This window comes from Ahaetulla prasina, chromosome 2 (assembly GCF_028640845.1).
Source record: "Ahaetulla prasina isolate Xishuangbanna chromosome 2, ASM2864084v1, whole genome shotgun sequence".
NCBI lineage: Eukaryota > Metazoa > Chordata > Lepidosauria > Squamata > Colubridae > Ahaetulla > Ahaetulla prasina.
Genome location: NC_080540.1, coordinates 290,778,499 through 290,802,180, shown reverse-complemented (window position 1 = coordinate 290,802,180; position 23,682 = coordinate 290,778,499).

Below are 23,682 nucleotides of genomic sequence, written 5' to 3'. Positions count from 1 at the left end.
ATTATGAACCTGGAAGTCCTCCTCCTTAGCAAGGTGTTTCAGTGTGATTTTACAGACATCCGTGTGTGCACACACCCACTCCTCTTCCCACTTTTTAGCCTGAACGTGACCTTAGGACCCACATCTTGGTAAGGCCACACTTGGAATATTGCATTTAGTTTTGGTCGCCACGATGTAAAAAAGATGCTGAGACTCTAGAAAGAGTGCAGAGAAGAGCAACAAAGACGATTAGGGGACTGGAGGCTAAAACTTATGAAGAACGGTTGCAGGAACTCGGTATGCCTAGTTTAATAAAAAGAAGGACTAGGGGAGACATGAAAGCAGTCTTCCAATATCTCAGGGGTTGCCACAAAGAAGAGGGAGTCAAGCTATTCTCCAAAGCACCTGACAAAAGCAATGGATTGAAACTAATCAAGGAGAGAAGCAACTTGGAACGAAGGAGAAATTTCCTGACAGTGAGAAAAATTAATCAGTGGAACAACTTGCCTGCAGAAGTTGTAAATGCCCCAACACTGGAAATTTTTAAGAAAATGTTGGATAACCATCTGTCTGAGATGGTATAGGGTTTCCTGCCTGGGCAGGGGGTTGGCCTAGAAGGCCTCCAAGGTCCCTTCCAACTCTGTTGTTATTATTATTGTCTCTCATTTGTTCACTCCTTTTATGGCCAGATTGAACACATTCACTTAACAGTTATATGTTAACGGTTCTTCTGCAAAACTGCCCATCGTTTGAGCATCTTTTCCAGGTGGGGGGGGGGGCGGGTTTACTAAGGTACACTTTTCGTTCGCCGAGACCCAAGGCCGGCCTTGATTTTTTTTCAGTGGCTTTACTATTTCTTGCGCCAACGTGACTAGAATACCTAGCCCACGGCAGAGGTGGGCGTTCATGAAAAAAGAAGAACCAGGTCATCGTGGGTTTGCTCGACAGCTGCAGAGGGTCTTCTGTGTGACTTGGAAGCGCATTTAATGAGCAACCAGGAGGAAAGGAGGCGGAGGGAAATAGCGGCACTTGGAACAAAGAACCTGGAAAGGTGACAGGAGAAAGGCTGAAAAACCTCTTAGACTCATCCATATTTCCCCCACCGGCGCTCCCACCAGCCTCCGAAAGCTCGGAAGCGATGTGTCTAAAATGTTGCAGCCAAACATTTTAAATAACTGAATGTGGAATGTGGGGTTGCAATTATGCTAACTGCAACTAAATGAAGTAAGACACGATTAATTAAAATTTGTCCTGGCTCTCATTGTCTTTTTTTTTTTTTTTTTGCAACTGCCAAATCAGGCAGATTGTGCCACTCGCATGAACCTCACCCAAGCGACCACGTCGGATAAAAATATCGGCCTTCTTAAGCCAACAGATTTGGAGCGAGGAATGTTGCAAATACATGATACAGGTAGTCCTGACTTACGGCCACAATTGTGCCCGTCCTCGACTTACGAACCGACCGCGCCCCAAATTTCTGTTGCTAAGTGAGAAAGTTATTGAGTGAGTTTTGGCCACTTCGATGACCTTTCTTCTCACCGTTGTTAAGTGAGCCACTGCAGTTGTTAAGTTAGTCACACGGCTGTTAAATGAATCTGGCTTCCCTATTGACCTTGCTTGTTAGAAGGTCACAAAAGGTGATCACATAATAATAATAATAATAATAATAATAATAATAATAATAATAATAATAATAATAATAATAATAATAATAATAATAATAATAATAATAATGTTTTAATTTGTATACTGCCCTTCTCCCGAAGGACTCTGGGCGGTGAACAGGCAAGTAAAATACAAAACAGAAATATACATCATAATTAAAACAACCCTTAAAAAACTGATTCAAATATGCCAGAAATTTAAAATAACATTACACCCCATACAAATTACAACTATTTAAAACCCACAATTAAAATTTTAAAATTTAAGAATCAGGCCAGTCCAGCCATATGAAATAAATAGGTTTTAAGTTCGTGGCGAAAGGTCCTAAGGTCAGGTAGTTGTCGAAGCCCGAGGGGAAGCTCGTTCCACAGGGTCGGAGCCCCCACAGAGAAGGCCCTCCCCCTGGGGGCCGCCAGTCGACGTTGTTTGGCTGACGGCACCCTGAGGAGTCCCTCTCTGTGGGAACGCACCGGACGCTGGGAGATAGAGGCCGGCAGTAGGCGGTCCCGTAAGTAACCTGGTCCTAAGCCATGACCCCGGGATATTGCAACTGTCATAAATCTGAACAAGTTGCAAAACATCCAAATGCTGATCGCGTGACCATAGGGATGCTGCAATGGTCGTAAGTGTAAGAAATGGTCATAAGTCACTTTTCAGTGCCACTGCAGCATTGAATAGTCACTTAACAAATGGTTGTAAATCTATAGCCATGATGGTTTGTGCCTCTCTGCGGGCACAAACCATCGCCCCAACTTAGCTCCGCTGCGCATGCGCCTCCCCAACCAGCTGGTTTTGGGTCTCTGCCGCGCATGTGCGGGGTGAATGCAGGAGTCCTGCATACGTGTACGAGGGCAGGGCGCATGAGGGGGGTTGTATGCGCATGTGTAGGGGGTCACATGCACATGTATGGGGTGCATGCAGGGGTCACATGTGCATGTGGGGGGGCGGGCACATGCACGGGTTGTGCACATGCATGGGAGCAGGGAGGCGCACGCATTGCATTTTGGGTGCGCGGGTGCGCGCTTTTGGCACTCTGTGTCAGAAAGGTTAGCCATCACTGATCTATAGTGACTGAAGGTTGTGCAGAGCTTGAGACTCAGTCTCCAAAGAAAATTTTAAATCGGGGGTGTCATCTCAAGGACCGCGGGTCAGATCCGGCTCAGGGATGCTTAGGTCTGGCCCATGGGGCAGACCTGGAAACAGTGAAGGACCGGCCCATGGTGCCTCTGCCAGCAAAAAGGAGCTCGGGAGTACTGGTAGAGCACTGCAGGAGGCCATTGCAGTCGTAATCGGAGCCTGGGAGGACTGCCCACAACCCTGATGCGGCCCTCAATGAAATCAAGTTTGACACCCCTGCTCTAAATGCGAAGTTTGCTCTCGCTCAAGACTCAAATTATCATATTTTGGGCACATGATGCGAAGACCTAGTTCCCTTGAGAAGGCTACCAGTAGTCCTCAACTTACAACCCTAATGGAGCTGCCCATTTTGGATGTAAGTCGTGACAGTTGTAAAACAGTAAAAACGGAAGGAGACTTCGCTCCCCACAATGGAAGGATGGAGCTAGCAGAGATGGCTAAATCGACTGCTTTGATGAAAGAAAAAACTATAAGTATTTTTGTTGCTACTTGGAAACCGCTTCTGGACTTTGTGCTTGAGGTGGGGGAAAAAATGAAATTTTGATTTTGGGTTTTGCCGATTAAACAGATTTGTTGATATAGAAATGGCTACTTTATACTACTATGGAAAAGTAAAAAGTTGAGGTTGGATGTTACTGTTTTATTATATTGCACCAGAGGTGGGTTTCAGCAGGTTCTGACCAGTTCTGGAGAACCGGTAGTGGAAATTTTGAGTAGTTCGGAGAACCGGTAGTAAAAATTCTGACTGGCCCCACCCCCATCTATTCTCTGCCTCCCGAGTCCCAGCTGATCGGGAGGACATGGGGATTTTGCAGTAACCTTCCCCTGGAGTGGGGAGGGAATGGAGATTTTACAATATCCTTCCCCTGCCACGCCCACCAAGCCATGCTCACAGAAACAGTAGTAAAAAAATTTGAAATCCACCACTATACCAAAGAGTGTCAGAAGCCAATGCCTTTTCTTTCTTTTTCCCTTCTTTTCTGCACTCTTCCCTTCCCCGTTCCCTCCCCTGTTTTTCCTACTATTCGTTTTTGCATTTTTGTATATTATATTATAAACAAATAAAAGAAATGACAGTTGTAAAGCAGGTCATCACATAACCGACTTAATTTTACAATCTTTTTTTTTTGCTGTAAGTTGTTGCAAATAGAACTGCCTTTTGCAACTGACTGATGTTAATTATTATTACTGTTATTGGATGATTTTATACTAATGTTTATGATGGCTTTAATTACATTTTAATTATAATTGATACTGCAAAACACTCGGAGCATCTGGTAGATTTGTTGGTATACAAATGGAATAAAGGAACAGTGCCAAGTATTGGTTACCGAACAACCAAAATGACAAAGTTTGACAAACGAACATCCTACCTCGGAATCCAAAGTTTTTGGCACAAAACACAATTAAACAAACTCTGTAGAAAGTGCTGCCCACTAAGCAAGAGGCTCTGGGACCATTAACCAGGAGATGATAACAGAACAGTCCAGTGCACCAAGAAGGTGCAAATTAATTTTGGCTATTTCCTATTTCTTCAACCAGAAGTAGCAGCCCTTTAGTCTGAGTTGCTGGGAAATGATACCACGAGGTGTGTTGCCATTTTGTCGTTGTGTTTGGATGTGTTTGTCGTCTTGAGTTATTTATAAAAAATAATAAAGGTGGGATACAAATAAATTAAAAATTAGTCTCCATCAAAATGCTGAAGCCCATTGTCAGCAGGTTCTGACAGGTTCTGGAGAACTGGAAACGGAAATTTTGAGTAGAATTAGAATTAGAATTTTATTGGCCAAGTGTGATTGGACACACAAGGAATTTGTCTTGGTGCATATGCTCTCAGTGTACATAAAAGAAAAGATACGTTCATCAAGGTACAACATTTACAACACAATTGATGATCAATATATCAATATAAATCATAAGGATTGCTAGCAACAAGTTATAGTCATACAGTCATAAGTGGAAAGAGATTGGTGATGGGAACTATGAAACGATTTATAGTAGTGCAGATTTAGTAAATAGTCTGACAGTGTTGAGGGAATTATTTGTTTAGCAGAGTGATGGCCTTCGGGAAAAAACTGTTCTTGTGTCTAGTTGTTCTGGTGTGCAGTGCTCTATAGCGTCGTTTTGAGGGTAGGAGTTGAAACAGTTTATGTCCAGGATGCGAGGGATCTGCAAATATTTTCACGGCCCTCTTCTTGATTCGTGCAGTATACAGGTCCTCAATGGAAGGCAGGACCTGTATACTGCACGAATCAAGAAGAGGGCCGTGAAAATATTTGCAGATCCCTCGCATCCTGGACATTTCAGTAGTTCAGAGAACCGGCAAATACCACTTCTGGCTGGCCCCAGAGTGGGGTGGGAATGGAGATTTTGCAATATCCTTCCCTGCCACACCCACCAAGCCACATGACGCTCACCAAGCCACGCCCACAGAACCGGTAGTAAAAAAATTGGATTTCACCACTGCAACTGGCTACCTCTGGGCAACCGAAATGCCTAGACAGAAGGATTTTTAAAAAAAATAAAACTCCTCCTGGTATCATTTCCCAGCAACTCACATGAAAGGCTACTAGTTATGGTTCAAGAAGTAGGAAAAAGTCATGTGTTAGCAGCTACTGAATGCCTAATCTTCTATGACCTTTCAGACTCATTCTAAAACCATCCACATCAGCTGCCAGTACACCTGTTGGCTGTGAATTCCAGCATTTGACTCTGCACTTTGTAAAAATAACATTTTCTTCTGGTAGTCCCTGAATTTAACTGAAATAAGTCACTTTATGTTCCAACACTAAAAGAGGAGAAAAATATATATATATTTCTGCCAAATCTGGGCCAGAACTGAGGAAGCTTCTTGGATGAGAAGCGAAATGCCTTCAAGGAAAAATTAAAATCCAGCTCCCTTTTTGAAAAAAGCATCTTTGGGACAACCAGAAATTGTGAGTTCTAGTCCTGCCTTAGGCACAAAAGCTGTATGGGTGACTTTGAACCAATCACCAGGAGACTGTGAGTTCTAGTCCCACCTTAGGTATGAAAGCTGGCTGGGTCACTTTGGGCCAATCACCAGGGGACTGTGAGTTCTAGTCCTGCCTTAGACACAAAAGCTGGATGAGTGACTTTGGGCCAGTCACTCTCTCTCAGCCCAACCCACCTCACAGGGTGGTTGTTGTGAGGAAAATAGGAAAAGGAAAGTGTGTTGGATATACTCACCACCTTGAGTTAGTTGTAAAAATAATGAAGGCGGGATACAAATAATTTTTTTTTTTAAAAAAAGGGCCCAAGGACATGTAATTGGCTTTGTGGCTAAGGCAGGACTAAAATCCCGTTGCTTTAACCACTACACTAAACTGTCACTCTATTCTTCTCTTATTTTATGGGTTTTTAAAAAAAAAATAATTTACAGGTTCCTTTCATCTCACGAACTTGTTCAGGAGCTATGAATGAGGGATCTGTCAAAGGCTTTTGAAAACCCAAATATACAATATTTATTAGATTTTTCTTGTCTAGATTTTTCTTAGGGATGTGGGATTTCTTTCCAGTAAAGCCTTTTCTTCTCCATTTTTGCTTCTTTCTCTTCAACGATGCTCTCAGACCTTTTCCTCAGAACAGATGTTAAACTAACTGGCCTCGTGTTATTTTTAGCGTATTTCACTCAGGGTCGCCCTGGTTATTTTCCAGTCCTCAAGAACAGGTGTGTGGATATGACAGGAAATTTGCAAACGTTTTGTGAAAAGATGAGCACATATGGATTTAGGTTCTTTAAGAACTTTTAGGGAGGTGTTTTCTGGATGCAGGGGCTTGCTTATTTTTTTTTGTCTTATAACTTCGTTTTGTGTGGTTCTTTATTTATTGTGTGGCTTGTAACTTCATTTTCATTACCTCTGTGTTTAGCTTGTTTGAGCATCTTCCTGAAAAAGCAAACTTAGGAAAGGATATGTCCTATATTCAATTTTTACTTACCGAGTGCCAAACAGGAACGCACTTTGTGCGCAACCACATCATCATCACATGCACACAGCTTTTGCACGCGCCCCCACCGTGCGCTGCGCACGCAACCACACCATCTGCGCATGTGCACAGCTTTTGCGCATGCGTCCCAGCGCGCGCTGCACATGCAGTCTCAACATCTGCACATGAGCATGGTTTTTGTGCATGCAATGCACTCGCATGAATGCTGTCTGCGCATGGATGCGCTGCGCACCAGTCATCTCATGCGCAAGCGCAAACATGCACACATGCACAGGAGAGTTCCAAAGACCAGCTGGGTTTCCTGAATTGCGCGCATGCGCGCCAGAGGCCTGAACACCAGCTTGGGCGCATGCGCAGCTTCAGGTGAGTTTGGTGATGGTTCGTGTGCCCGGAAAAATGGCTCTAGGTGCCACTTCCGGCACGCGTACCATAGGTTCACCATCACAGTCCTATATCTTCAGAAACAAGACAAGAGTGTGCTAATTCTCTATTCTTCATTAAATCCCATTCTAAAACAATCCAATAGCCTTTCTGATCAATACACTGCTCCAGAGGCCTCCAAATGTGGCAATTTAAGACTTATGGACTTCAACTCCCAGAATTCCTCAATCAGCCATTATTATGGTTGAGGAATTCTGGGAGTTGAAGTTCACAAGTCTTATTACAGGTAGTCCTTGGCTTATCTCCGTTTCTTTAATGACCTTTCAAAGTTATGAAGGCAGTGAAAAAAGAGACTTGAAATTAGTCCTCACACTTACAATCTGGCAACAGCCTCATGGTTAATAAAAAAATTCAGGCTGTAGACAATTTGGCTGAGATAGCGAAGATACCAGCCTTTTTGAAAGACAATACGCAAGAAAGATACTTAAAGGAATGGAAAAAATGGATTGACTATATTCAAAGTAGATATCAGACTAAGAGTTATCAGACTGTTTTTGAATGATTATGATGTATTATTTTTGATTATTTTCAGGGGAAGTTAGGAATTGATGATTGTAGGGGTATAATTAAGTTGGGATGAAAATTTTTTAGCATATGTTTGTTTTATTTTTAACTATACCTTGTGCTCGTTCTGGGAAGTCGGGGAGGAGGGGGTTGTGAAGGGAGGGGGGAGGGGGGGGAAGGGGGGGAAAATGTCTGTAAAACTTTTTGAATTAAAAAAAAAAATTCAGGCTGTAGTTAACGGGCATGTATTTACAAGTAGTCCTCAACTTACAACAGTTCGTTTAGTGACTGTTCAAAGTTACAATGGCATTGAAAAGGATAACTTTCTGTGTGTGTATAAATGTGTATATATAGGCACCAGGCTAGAAAGCAGGAGTTCATGTCTTGTCTTAGCTATGAAAACCAGCTAGACTGAGTCGAAACTGGGCCCAACAGGAAGGAGGAAGGGGCGTGGTCAAAAAACTATGACTCAGTCTCTAGGCAGATCCGGCTGTAACAACCTGTCTGACCGATGCCTCAGCCTCATTGGAGAAAGATAACTTTCTGTGTGTGTATCTGTGTGTATATAAGCACCAGGCTTAGAAAGCAGGAGTTCATGTCTTGTCTTAGCTATGAAAACCAGCTAGACTGAGTCGAAACTGGGCCCAAAGGAAGGAGGAAGGGGTGTGGTCAAAAAACTATGACTCAGTCTCTAGGCAGACCTGGCTGTAGCAACCTGTCTGACCGATGCCTCAGCCTCATTGGAGAAAGATAACTTTCTGTGTGTGTATCTGTGTGTATATAAGCACCAGGCGAGAAAGCAGGAGTTCATGCATGTCTTGTCTTAGCTATGAAAACCAGCTGAGTGACTTTTGGCCCAATCCACCTCACAAGGCTGTTGTTGTGGAGAAAATAGCAGAAGGAGGGTACACTGGAGTTGTTCACCATCTTGAATTATTTGTAAAAATAATATAGGCTGGATATAGATTAAAGAAATAAATATATCCTACAAAAAGAGAGCTCTGACTTGAGAAAGCTCGGCCCTCAAGTGGCCGAATCAGGCATTTTGGTCCCAAGGAAGCACATAGGACATGTTTCAGCTAATAATTAAGCAAGTGATTACCTTATGTCCGTTATCTTACCATTAAGTTTACTTATGTTTGCTTTTTCGGAGTTAGGACCTTTGCAGCATCCCAATGGTCATGTGATCAAAATTCAGATGCTTGGCAACGGGTTCATATTTATGACCATTGCCATGTCCCAGGGTCATGTGATCACTTTTTGCAGCCTTCTGACAAGCAAAGTCAACGAGGAAGCCAAATTCACTTAACAACCGGGTTGCTAATTTATCAACTGCAGTGATTCACTGAACAACCGTGGCAAGGAAGGTCGTAAAATAGGGCAAAACTCACTTAATAAATGTTTCAATTGAATAACATGGATTTCAGTCTCAGTTGTTATCGTAAGTCGAGGACTACCTGTACAACAACTGCAGCATCCTGGGGGGGTCACATGATCGCCATTTGCAACCTTTCCAGGGGCTTCCAACGACGACAGAAAATAGCGAAAGCCAGATTTACTTAACAACCATGATTTCCTTAATCATGTGGCAGAAAAAGTCATAAAATTGGATGAGACTTAATGAAAGACTTTCTAGTCCCAACTGTGATCATAAGTGGCGGGCTACCTAAGTCCTTGACTTACAACCACAACCGAGCCCAAATTTTCTGTTTTTAAGCAAGACGGTTGTTAAGTGAACTTTGCCTCATTTTACAACCTTTCTGGCCACAGTTGTTAAGTGAATCACTGGAACTGTTAAGTTAGTAACACGGTTGTTAAGTGAATCTGCCTTCCCCATTGACTTTGCTTGTCAGAAGATCTCAAAAGGAGATCACATGATCCCGGGACATTTCAACTGTCATAAATATGAACCCGTTGCCAAGCATCCGAATTTCGATCACGTGACCATGGAGATGTCTTTTTTCAATGCCATTGTAACTTTGAATGGTCACTAAACGAATGGCTATAAGTCAAGGACTACTTGTATATGGTTTTGCATAACCTCCAAGCATTAATGACTATTTTGGCATCCTTCTCAATTTTTTCTTGGCAGGTGCTCCTCTAATTATGCTGGAATTTTGCAGTAAATATTCACATCAATGCTAAGGTTATAGCAAAATGATTATTGCAATAGTGGCAAATATTTGTAGCTTGGGTCTAATTAATGATTATTTTTGCTAATCAGTTCAAAAACATTTAGGTCTCAGATTATTATTATTATTATTATTATTATTATTAATAATAATAATAATAATAATAATAATAATAATAATAATAATAATAATAATAATAATAACAGAGTTGGAAGGGACCTTGGAGGTCTTCTAGTCCAACCCCCTGCCCAGGCAGGAAACCCTACACCACTTCAGACAAATGATTATCCAATATTTTCTTAAAAACTTCCAGTGTTGGAGCATTCACAACTTCTGCAGGCAAGTTGTTCCACTGATTACCGTATATACTCGAATATAAGCCGATCCGAGTATAAGCCGAGGTCCCCAATTTTACCCCAAAAACTGGGGTAAACTGGGGACTCGAGTATAAGCCGAGGGTGGGAAATGAGGCACCTACCGGTTGGGGAAACCCTCCCCCCCTCAGCTGAGAAGGCTGGCGGCTCCCCCGCCCCGCCCTCTCACTGCACCGGCAGGGCTTCCCCGCGCCGTCCGGTAAAATGTGAAAAAAAGAAAAAAAAAAAAAACTCGAGTATAAGCCGTATATACTCGAGTATAAGCCGAGGGGCTTAAAAAAAAAAAAAACTCGAGTATAAGCCGTATAGACCCGAGTATAAGCCGAGGGGACGTTTTTCAGCACAAAAAACGTGCTGAAAAACTCGGCTTATACTCGAGTATATACAGTAATTGTTCTAACTGTCAGGAAATTTCTCTTTAGTTCTAAGTTGCTTCTTTCCTTGATTAGTTTCCACCCATTGCTTCTTGTTCTACCCTCAGGTGTTTTGGAGAATAGCTTGACTCCCTCTTCTTTGTGGCAGCCCCTGAGATATTGGAACACTACTATTATGTCTCCCCTAGTCCTTCTTTTCATTAAACTAGACATACCCAGTTCCTGCAATCGTTCTTCATATGTTTTAGCCTCCAGTCCCCTAATCATCTTTGTTGCTCTTCTCTGCACTCTTTCTAGAGTCTCCACATCTTTTTTAAGTCCAGATTAAGTCCAGATCCATCAGATATCTGAGGAGACAGTCAACATCCCAAATTCCTGCAAACTTTCAGAGAACAGAAACTCTTTTTTGGGGTGGGTGGGGGGTGGCTACAAGAATTTAATTTTACTACTTTGATGTCTGGCTGACTTCCAAGAAAAAGCATTCTCCTGTTCTATTTATCATTTTCTCCACACTAGTTCTAATGGCCATCTGAGAATGATTGTAGCTTCTATGCATTGGCAAACAAAAGAGATTCAGTCTTAGAGTATTGTAACTCTAATTAATTGAAATGGTTCCAAAGTTTGGTGGTTTGGATACGACGGGAAAAGACCACAACTACGTTTTGAACAGCTACCTCTCTTCTGAATACAGGATAAGCACGACAGGAGAAAAGAGATCTTCTAGAAAATCCAACTGATAAAAATTAAATTTGAAAACATCCAAAAAATCTCATTAAGTCTTTCTTGCAAGAACCTGGTGCTTTTGCAAAGACCGTGTTAAGATTTCAAGCAAGATAACAGAAAGCTCCTGAGATGTTAGCATTCTGCCTTGAAATTCCACAAGATTCAGGTCACTTTTTTTTTTTTTTAAATAAGTTTTCTGATGCTTGCAACATCATGGGAGAATCACATATGGTACTCCATCCTGGGGAAGCCACTCACCCTGAATTAGAAAGAGAAACAAATAACCCTGTTTATCAGTGACCACAGGATTAGTGCCAGCAAAAAAAAACACCCAGCATGCATTTGCGGCAAAGGTTCCATGCTTAGAAAGGCGTGAACTACCACACAATTAATGCTGGCATTGCATCCTAGACAGATGTGAGGGAAAGCGTGCAATTAATAAATTTGGGAGGGGGTGGAATGGCGACAGGAGACAGGCTGCAAGACTCGACTCGGTGACGTTTCAAATACCTTCCACCTTTGCAATACTACAGACTATTAACAGACAGTGTAAATCCTAGGCTGGGTTCTTTTACATCGGAACAAACAGAACCACAACTGGACTCCAGAAAAAAAAATCTATACCATTTTTTTTGCAGCTACAGTCGTTTTTTTTATATATACTGTACATTGGAGATTAAAAATGGATTCCCCTCCTCTGACAATCTTCTGTAAAATAAAATTTTATTAACGTTTTAAATACTTAATAAAAACTAGAAGGAACTAATATTTGGAATGAGGGAGGGAGGGAGGGCAGGAAGGAAGGAAGGAAGGAGGAAGAGAGGGAGGGAGGGAAGGGATGGAGGGAAGGAAGGAAGGAGGAAGAGAGGGAGGGAAGGAAGGAAGGAGGAAGAGTGGGAGGGAGGGAAAGAAGAAAGGAGGGAGGAGGAGGAGGGAGGAGAGAAGGAAGGAGGAGGGAGGGAGGAGGAGGGAGGAAGGAAGGAAGGAAGGAAGGAAGGAAGGAAGGAAGGAAGGAAGGAAGGAAGGAAGGAAGGAAGGAAGGAAGGGAGCAAAGACAAAAGTATAGAAGTATAGAAATTAAAGATGGGTGGAACTTGTTGAGATAGCCAAATTGACTGCTTTAATTAGAGAAACGAAATGGTTTAACTTTAATTACTGGAAACCCTTACTGACTTTTTGCAGAAATGAAGTCATAATATAAGTTTTTGAGGATTAGAATAAAAATAATAAAATTATAGAGAAAATGTATACAATGATGTAAATATCGAGTAAGAGGTTATTTTATATTTATAGTTCCTGAAAAAGAAAATCAGAAGTGACCTCTGCAAACTCTTAATTTTCTCAATTTTCTTCATTCCTAGAGAGGATACAACCAGGGAAAAGGTCTAGAATCCCCACTAAAGCTATGAAATTCACTAATAAATGCAGAATTTCTCCACAAAAATCTGATGGAGCAAGGGAGAAAAGGAAAACCCTATAGATCGGTTGAGGAAATGTGGGATATCAATGTACAGGCCATCCTTGACTTACAACAGTTCTTTTAGTGACCGTTCAAAGTCACAACCGAAAAAAGTGACTTATGACCATTTTTCACACTTACAACCATTGTAGCATCTCCATAGTCATGAGATCAAAATTCAGACGCTTGGCAACCGAGCCCTACTTACGTTGGTTGCAGTGCCCCGTGTGTGTGTGTGTGTGTGTGTGTGTGTGTCATATAATCACCTTTCGCAAACTTCAAGTCAACAGGGAAGCCAGATTCACTTAACAACCGTATTATTCACTTAACAACTGCCGTCATTCACTTAACAACCTTGAGAAGACAGGTGATAAAATGGGGCAAAGTTCACTTAACAGCTGTCTCGCTTAGCAACAGAAATGCTGGGCTAAACTGTGTTCGCTAGCCGAGGACTACCTAGAAGGCAGTGATCCGTTTCATTAACTGACCTAAGGGCCATGTTGTAACCAGGAAAGGTATCCTGTTTCCCCAAAAATAAGACCCTGTCTTATATTTTTTTGAACCCTGAAATAAGCGCTTGGCCTTATTGCCATGTGCTCAAAAGCCTGATTGGGCTTATTATCAGGGGATGTCTTATTTTAGGGTAAACAGGATATCTTATCTATCTATCTATCTATCTATCTATCTATGCATCTCTCTTCTCCCTCTGTCATCTCTCTCTCTCTCTCTTATCTTTCTCTACTCTGTCTACCTACTCTATCTATCTATCTATCTATCTATCTATCTATCTATCTATCTATCTATCATCTTTCTATCTATCCTGTTTCCCCGAAAATAAGACCCTGTCTTATATTTTTTTGAACCCCGAAATAAGCGCTTGGCCTTATTGCCATGTGCTCAAAAGCCTGATTGGGCTTATTATCAGGGGATGTCTTATTTTAGGGTAAACAGGGTATCTTATCTATCTATCTATCTATGCATCTTTCTTCTCTCTCTGTCATCTCTCTCTCTCTCTCTCTTATCTTTCTCTACTCTGTCTACCTACTCTATCTATCTATCTATCTATCTATCTATCTATCTATCTATCTATCTATCTATCTATCTATCATCTTTCTATCTATCCTGTTTCCCCGAAAATAAGACCCTGTCTTATATTTTTTTGAACCCTGAAATAAGCGCTTGGCCTTATTGCCATGCGCTCAAAAGCCCGATTGGGCTTATTATCAGGGGATGTCTTATTTTGTGGGGAAACAGGGTAGCTGCCAAAGGAAGAGCATCTGGTAAGTCCTTCCTTCGGGATAAGGCGAGATCCATTCCTGGACCGACTGCAATAAAACAGAAACAGATGGAAGGATTGGACTGTGTTGCAGCCGAGAAAACACATATCCAGCCGCCTTCTCCTCCCCACGTCCTCCCCCCACCCCCAAGCCGGTCTCATTTGCTCCCAAAACCCCTGCAGGCTAGATGAAGCAGGGGCAGCCCAAGGAGCTCGAGTTACGAATGGGATGCAGAGACGCGGAGCTCACCTGCCTGACCTTTCTTCTCCTCCTCCGCCACAGCAAGCCGGCAGCGGCAAATCTCATTAATAAAACAGGCTTGGGGGTCCCCTGGGCTCTTGCCGTGCTCATCAAAGCTTCACCTTCTGCTTAGCAGCAGCCCTGCTCCGTAACCTGAAAAGGAGAACCGGGCCTGTCGGCTCTGCTGGACCTGACGCAGGGGAGCAGAGGCAGGAGGTGTGGATGAGAGCCTTTGGGGAATGCAAAGCAGAGAGAATGGCCTTGAGGGGCAGGAGAGACGTCGGGTATTTAAAACGGCTCGAGACGGATGGTCCATTTAGGTCCTGGGCTAGGAAGGAGGTCAAGTCCAAGGTCTGGAAGTGGGAAGGAGGAAATAAAAGACTCCGTGGTTAAGAGTTTAGCTACAACTCAGAATCAGGACCTCCGAAACAGGAAGGAAGGAAGGAAGGAAGGAAGGAAGGAAGGAAGGAAGGAAGGAAGGAAGGAAGGAAGGAAGGAAGGAAGGAAGGAAGGAAGGAAGGAAGGAGAAACAAGGGAAGGGAGGGAGAGAGGGAGGGAGGCAAAACAAGAGGAGGGAGGGAGGGAGGGAGGAAGGAGAAACAAGGGGAAGGAGGGAGGGAGGGAGGAAGGAAGGAAGGAGAAACAAGGGGAGGGAGGGAGGGAGGGAGGAAAGAAGGAGAAACTAGGGGGAGGAGGGAGGGAAGAAGGAAGGAAGGAAGGAAGGAGAAACAAGGGAAGGGAGGGAGGGAGGAAGGAGAAACAAGGGAAGGAGGAGGAGGAAGAAGAAACAAGGGAGGAGGAGGGAGGAGGAGGAAGAACGGAGAAACAAGGGAAGGAGGAGAGAGGAGGAGGAGAAACAAGGGAGGAGGAGGGAGGGAGGGAGGAGGAGGAGAAACAAGGGAAGGAGGGAGGGAGGAAGGAAGGAAGGAGAAACAAGGGAGGGAGGAAAGAAGGAGAAACTAGGGGGAGGAGGGAGGGAAGAAGGAAGGAAGGAAGGAAGGAGAAACAAGGGAAGGGAGGGAGGAAGGAAGGAGAAACAAGGGAAGGGAGGGAGGGAGGAAGAAGAAACAAGGGGAGGGAGGGAGGGAGGGAGGAAGAACGGAGAAACAAGGGAAGGGAGGGGGGGAGGAAGGAGAAACAAGGGGAAGGAGGGAGAGAAGGAGGAAGGAAGGAAGGAAGGAGAAACAAGGGAAGGGAGGGAGGAAGGACGGAGAAACAAGGGAAGGGAGGGTGGGAGGAAGAAAGGAAGGAGAAACGAAAGGGGGAGGGAGGGAGGGAGGAAGGAGAAACAAGGGGAAGGAAGGAAGGAAGGAAGGAAGGAAGGAAGGAAGGAAGGAAGGAAGGAAGGAAGGAAGGAAGGAAGGAAGGAGAAACAAGGGGAGGGAGGGAGGGAGGAAGGAAGGAAGGAAGGAAGGAAGGAAGGAAGGAAGGAAGAGGGGAGCCATCAAGAATTGGGAAAATGGGTGCTCTTCTTGCGGCTCATTCTGAGCTGGGAAATCTACATGGCCCTAGATATAGAGTACAGGTAGTCCTCGACCTACAACAGCTCATTTAGTGACCATTCAAAGTTACAGTAGCACTGACAAAAGTGACTTATGACTGTTTCTCACACTTACAACCATTGCAGCATCCTCACGGTCACGTGATCAAAATTCAGATGCTTGGCAAGTGACTCGTATTTATGACGGATGCAGTGTCCCAGGGTCATGTGAAGCCCTTTTTTGTGACGAGCAAAGTCAACGAGGAAGCCAGGGTTCACTTAACAACCTTTGTTACTAACTTTACAACTGCAGAGATTCACTCGACAACCGTGGCAGGAAAGGTCGTAAAAAAGGGGCAAAATTCACTTAACATCTGTCTCGCTTAGCAACAGAAATTTAGGCCTCAAATTCTGTAATAGAGTAACTGAGTCGGAAGGCACCCTGAAGGTCTTTAACCCTCTGCTCGAGCAGCAGACCCTCTACAATTTCAGACAAATGGTTATCCAATCTCTTCTTAAAAAACCTCCAGATGAAGTCAAGGTTTTGGGCCAAGGTAGGAAGGAAGCGGCATGAACAGAAACTGAAGAGGAACTAAAGAGCCTCTTGATGCGGATGAAGGAGGAGAGTGCAAAAGTTGGCTTGAAACTCAACATTGAGAAAACTAAGATCATGGCATCCGGCCCTCTCAATTCCTGGTGGAGAAGAAATGGAGGAAGTGACAGATTTTATTTTCCTGGGCTCCAAGGTCACCGCAGATGGGGACTGCAGCCAAGAAATTAAAAGACGCTTGCTCCTGGGGAGGAAAACTATGGCAAATCTAGACAGCATTCTAAAAAGCAAGAGACATCACCCTGCCAACAAAAGTGCGGATGGTCAAGGCTCTGGATTTCCCTGTTGCAATGGATGGCTGTGAAGGTTGGACCATAAGGAAGGCTGAGCGCCAAAGAATTGCGGCCTTTGAACTCTGGTGCTGGAGAAGACTCCTGCGAGTCCCTTGGACTGCAAGGCGATCAAACCGGTCAGTCCTAGAGGAGATCAACCCTGACTGCTCTTTAGGTGACCAGATCCTGAAGATGAAACTCAAATACTTTGGCCACCTAATGAGAAGGAAGGACTCGCTGGGGAAGAGCCTAACTCTGGGAACGATTGAGGGCAAAAGAAGAAGGGGACGACAGAGAACGAGGTGGCTGGATGGAGTCACTGAAGCAGTCGGCGTGAGCTTAAATGAACTCCAGAGGATGGTAGAGGACAGGAAGGCCTGGAGGAACATTGTCCATGGAGTCACGAAAGGGTCGGATACGACTTCGCAACCAACAACAACAACTTTATTATAATAAGTAGCCCTCAAATTATAACCAAAACTGGGACCAGAATTTCCATTGCTAAGCAAGGCCGTTGTTCAGCGAGTCTTGTTTGATTTTACGTGCTTCTTTTTGCCATAGCTGTTAAGCGAATCATGCAGTTGTTAAACCAATCTGGCTTCCCCCAGTGACTTTGCTTGTCAGAAGCCGACTGGGAAGGTTGCAAATGTGATCACATGTCTCCAGGATACTACAAAAAAACTGTATGCCGGTTGCCTAGCGTCTGAATTTTGATCATGTGACTGTGGGGAATGCTGCAATGGTCATAAGTGTGAGGACTGGTCATAAGTCATTTTTTTTCAGTGCTGTCATAACTTTGAACTGTCGCTAGATGAATGGTTGTAAGTCAAGGACTATCTGGATACGGTACTGTAATACAACTGTGAAAGCCTGAGACATATGCAGGCATCCTTCCGAATAACATGAAAATACATGCTACATAATCCCAACGCCATGTCAAGCTATGTAATTCCTGTATTTGCTTAAAACGTTGTGTGATTACAGACTGTGGTTTGTGAACCATGATTCGTGGCTTAGGGAAGAGGCAAGTAACCCAAGTCCCCAAAGCCTCTGCCATCCTGGAAAAGCCTTGAGTGCAACCCGCAACGGCCTCCAAAACTTGCTCCCAATCCAGGGGATGAAATGCTCCTGGTTCGGACCGGATCGGTCGATCCGGTAGCGATGGCAGCAGGTGGTTCAGAGAACCGTTAGCAAAAATCCCTGCCCACTCCCCGCCATGCCCAGCTGAGCCGCACGATCCTCAGAGCCTTTTTTTTTTTTTTTACTTTTAAAAGCATTTTTTAACAACCTCTTCAGCTGAAGAGGTCGTAAAAAAAATGCATTTAAAGGGTTAAAACAAGGCTCCGACGATCCCAGGTGAGGTGCTTGATCGTCAGAGGTTGGTTTTTTTTTACTTTTAAAAGCATTTTTTAAAAGGTAAATAAGCTGAAGCCTGCTAGGCAAAAAATGGGGTAGGTGGGGGAGTTTGTTTGAGAAAGAGAGAGAGAGAGAGAGAGAGAGAGAGAGAGAGAGAGAGAGAGAGAAAGAAAGAAAGAAAGAAAGAAAGAAAGAAAGAAAGAAAGAAAGAAAGAAAGAGGGAGGGAAAAGGAGAGGAAGGAAGGACTATAAACCTGGCACTAGATGCAGCTTCAGAGAAATCCAGGGCTGGAAGGGACCTGGTAGTCATCTAGTCCAACCCCACTCCAGCAGGACATTGTTAGTGAGTTTGTGTCTTTTGATCTCCCAGTCACATAGCCACGCCCACAGAACCGGTAGGGAAGAAATTTAGATTTCACCACCATACCAATCCATTGCTTCTTGTTCTACCCTCAGGTGCTTTGGAGAATAGTTTGACTCCCTCTTCTTTGGGGCAACCCCTGAGATATATGTGTGTATATATTTGTTTTCTGAGGTTTTCGCGGGTGTTTGTATGTAGGTCAAAGCAACCTCTTTGACCTACATACAAATAAGCATACAAACAAGCATTTTTAACAACCTCTTCAGCTGAAGAGGTCGTAAAAATGCATTTAAAGGGTTAAAACAAGGCTCCGACGATCCCAGGTGAGGTGCTTGATCGTCAGAGGTTGTTTTTTACTTTTAAAAGCATTTTTAACAACCTCTTCAGCTGAAGAGGTCGTAAAAATGCATTTAAAGGGTTAAAACAAGGCTCCGACGATCCCAGGTGAGGTGCTTGATCGTCAGAGGTTGTTTTTTACTTTTAAAAGCATTTTTTAACAACCTCTTCAGCTGAAGAGGTCGTAAAAAAAATGCATTTAAAGGGTTAAAACAAGGCTCCGTCGATCCCAGGTGAGGTGCTTGATCGTCAGAGGTTGTTTTTTACTTTTAAAAGCATTTTTAAAAGGTAAATAAGCTGAAGCCTGCTAGGCAAAAATGGGGTAGGTGGGGGTTGTTTGAGAGAGAGAGAAAGAAAGAAGGAGGGAAAAGGAGAGGAAGGAAGGACTCCCTGGAGAAGAGCCTAATGCTGGGAAAGATTGAGGGCAAAAGAAGAAGGGGACGACAGAGAACGAAGTGGCTGGCTGGAGTCACTGAAGCAGCCGGCGTGAGCTTAAATGGACTCCAGAGGATAGTAGAGGACAGGAAGGCCTGGAGGAACATTGTCCATGGAGTCACGATGGGTCGGACACAACTTCGCAACTAACAACAACAACTTTATTATAATAAGTAGCCCTCAAATTATAACCAAAACTGGGACCAGAATTTCCATTGCTAAGCAAGGCCGTTGTTCAGCGAGTCTTGTTTGATTTCGATGCTTCTTTTGCCATAGCTGTTAAGCGAATCATGCAGTTGTTAAACCAATCTGGCTTCCCCCAGTGACTTTGCTTGTCAGAAGCCGACTGGGAAGGTTGCAAATGTGATCACATGTCTCCAGGATACTACAAAAAAAAATGTATGCCGGTTGCCTAGCGCCTGAATTTTGATCATGTGACTGTGGGGAATGCTGCAATGGTCATAAGTGTGAGGACTGGTCATAAGTCATTTTTTTTCAGTGCTGTCATAACTTTGAACTGTCGCTAGATGAATGGTTGTAAGTCAAGGACTATCTGGATACGGTACTGTAATACAACTGTGAAAGCCTGAGACATATGCAGGCATCCTTCCGAATAACATGAAAATACATGCTACATAATCCCAACGCCATGTCAAGCTATGTAATTCCTGTATTTGCTTAAAACGTTGTGTGATTACAGACTGTGGTTTGTGAACCATGATTCGTGGCTTAGGGAAGAGGCAAGTAACCCAAGTCCCCAAAGCCTCTTCCATCCTGGAAAAGCCTTGAGTGCAACCTGCAACGGCCTCCAAAACTTGCTACCAATCCAGGGGATGAAATGCTCCTGGTTCGGACCGGATCGGTCGATCCGGTAGCGATGGCAGCGGGTGGTTCAGAGAACCGTTAGCAAAATCCTGCCCACTCCCGCCATGCCCAGCTGAGCCTCACGATCATTTGAGGCTTTTTTTTTTACTTTTAAAAGCATTTTTTCTGCGGAAGAAAAAATGCTTTTAAAAGTAAAAAAAAAAGTCTCTGATGATCATGTGGCTCAGCTGGGCATGGGGGGTGGGCAGGGATTTTCGCTACCGGTTCTCTGAACCACCCGCCGCCATCGCTACAGGATCGGGAAATCCGATCTGAACCGGGAGCATTTTACCCCTGCACCAAACGCATGCTTAGTGCAGAAAAAGGAGTCGTTTGAAGGTAAGTAGAACAGCGAGGGGGGGGAACTGCTGTGCTGTGTGATTTAGATTTGCTAGAAGCAGGATTTCCTGCTTTCTAGTGAATATAAATCGTGTGGCACAGCTGATCATCGGAAACACTGGCTCGGACCAGCCAATAGCTTTTTTTTACTACCGGTTCGCTGAACCGGTAGTTTTTATCACTACTGGTTCACCTGAACCGGTGCGAACTGGTAGGATTTCACCACTAGTATAAAGGCATATTTTGGCGTCCAGAAACTCCAGCCTTGCTCTCTCTTATTTCCCAGAAAATTTGCCAAGACACCAAATATGGAGCTGTAGAAACCTTCCATATTCAAAGGGCAAAGGTAATATTTAGAAAAACTACTCCTAAACACTTCTGCAGCTTCTCCTTAATCAGTTTTTCTTAAGCAATAATCATTACTTCGGAAAGAGAGAGAAGGTCATTCACGGAAATGCCAAGAGAACTTCAAGGATATGGCATTTGGCTGGATAATTTAACCTTTAAGGGGATTCTCTTGTACGCACAGTTATGGCTTACTCAGTGCCTCTTTTTCTAATCTTAGGGAACAATTAAGTTAGGAAAGCAGAAAAGACCTTGATTTTAATTGATTTCTAACTCAGTATATCAACAATATACAACAGTGGTAGTCAACCTGGTCCCTACCGCCCACTAGTGGGCGTTCCAGCTTTCATGGTGGGCAGTAGGGGTTTTGTCCGATACTGAAGCACTTTCCTTTTTTTTTAATTTAATTGACTTTTTAAAAAATTTTCATAGCATTATTTAAAAACATATTCATTAGGTTTCATAAAAATTCCTCGTGACAATTTAAATTTCTGAAAATATACTATCATATAATATAATATCATAAATATACATTCGAGACAATGACGAATCCGCATATAGACGAGAGGTCGAACGACTAGCTTTGTGGTGCAACCAAAACAATCTGAAACTGAACACACTCAAAACCGTAGAAATGGTGGAAGACTTTAGGAGAAACCCTTCCATACTTCCACCTCTCACAATACTAGACAACACAGTATCAACAGTAGAAACTTTCAAATTTCTAGGTTCTATCATATCGCAAGATCAAAAACATCATTAAAAAAGGACAGCAAAGAATGTTCTTTCTGCGCCAACTCAGTAAGCTCAAACTGCCCAAGGAGCTGCTGATTCAGTTCTACAGAGGAATTATTGAGTCTGTCATTTGCACCTCTATAACTGTCTGGTTCGGTTCTGCAACCCAACAAGAAAAACACAGACTTCAGAGGATAATTAGAACTGCAGAAAAAATAATTGCTACCAACCTGCCTTCCATTGAGGACCTGTATACTGCACGAATCAAGAAGAGGGCCGTGAAAATATTTGCAGATCCCTCACATCCTGGACATAAACTGTTTCAACTCCTACCCTCAAAACAACGCTATAGAGCACTGCACACCAGAACAACTAGACACAAGAACAGTTTTTTCCCGAAGGCCATCACTCTGCTAAACAAATAATTCCATCAACACTGTCAAACTATTTACTGAATCTGCACTACTATTAATCTTCTCATAGTTCCCATCACCAATCTCTTTCCACTTATGACTGTAACTTTGTTGCTGGCAATCCTTATGATTTATATTGATATATTGACCATCAATTGTGTTGTAAATGTTGTACCTTGATGAACGTATCTTTTCTTTTATGTACACTGAGAGCATATGCACCAAGACAAATTCCTTGTATGTCCAATCACACTTGGCCAATAAAAATTCTATTCTATTCTATTTGTATTGCCCATGCATAAGTTTAGTTCACGTTACGTAAGTGAAACTAAATGGCGCTATAGTGCGACTGCAAACAAAAGAGCCTCGTCCCAGAATAGCTCGCGCATCTCTCCCCACACCACCCAGCTGTGACAAGCAGAGCTGGTAGCCGGCGCCCCCCCCAAACCCAACCCACGATGCACTAGAGGCATGCGCAGACGATGATACATGGCACATTACTGTGGAACCGGTGGGCAGTTAGAAAATTTTACTACTAAAGGTTGACTACCCCTGATATACAAGAACCCCCTAACCCAGTGGTGAAGTTCATTTTTTTTTTTACTACCAGTATTGTGGGCGTGGCTTGGTGGGCATGGTGTGGCTTGATGGTGTAGCAGGGGAAGGATACTGAAAAATCCACATTCCCTCCGCACTCCTGGGGGAAGGATATTGCAAAATCTCCATTCCCACCTCACTCTGGGACCAGCCGGAGGTGGTATTTGCCGGTTCTCCAAACTACTCAAAATTTCCGCTAAAATTCTGCTGGATTTCACCCCTGCCCTAACGACTAAACCAATTTGGGTCTCCAAATTTGGCAACTTTAAGACTTGGCTGGCTGGGGAATTCTGAGAGCTGAAATCCAAAAGTCTTAAAGTTGCCCTGTTTGGAGACCCCTGCACTAAACTGTTCGGTTAAAAAAAAAATGCAGCAGAAGGACAGAAGAGGGAAATGTTTAACGAAGAGAACATTATAACAAAAAAGAGTAAAATGAAGCTATTTTTCAATTAACAGCTTGCTTAAGCTACAACCAGGGAAAAAAATCTCTACTCCCCTCTGCTGTTTATAAAATTAGTCTGCAACCCCATCCCCGAAGCTTGATGGATGTTCCTTAGCAAGAAACTGTTCAAATGAAGAATCCCTAAATATAACCAGAAGAAAGGGGGGAAAATCACCACTTTGGAGACAAAAATTAGTGAAGGGAGAAAGGGAGGCGTTTGAAGGAAAAAAGCTTTCAATCAGAACTTTCACTTTTGACACTGGAAATCAACCTGGGGCCAATATCTGTTGCCTCCCAGTGTTTTAATTGAGTTTATCCATGGTCTCTCTCTCTCCCCCCCCCCAAAAAAAGTTAAGGGCGTATTCCAGGGGTGAAATCTAAAAATTTTCCCTACCGGTTCTGTGGGTGTGGCTTAATTGGTGGGCGTGGCTTGGTGGTCAGGTGACTGAATGGGCATGGCCAATAATAATAAATAATAAAAATAATAAAGTATACAAAACTTGGGAGCGCACCGGTCTGCCTTCTTTAAAAATAGAGGCACCGGTCTACTAATTGCCTCTTTTTGGGAGGCACTGGTCTACCTTCTTTAAAAATAGAGGCACCGGTCTACTAGCTGCCTACAGTGCTGATCAGCTGTAGTGCGGCCCTTTGAAGCACCGTGGCAGTCATTTAAGGCCGTTTGCAGCTATATCATCATCGAGAGCTTCAGGGACAGAGAAGAGGAACAACGAGATATGGGCGCGGAGGGGCAGGGATTTTTGCTACTCATTCTCTGAACTACCCACCCCCATCGCTACTGGATTGCGCGATCCGGTCCGAACCGGGA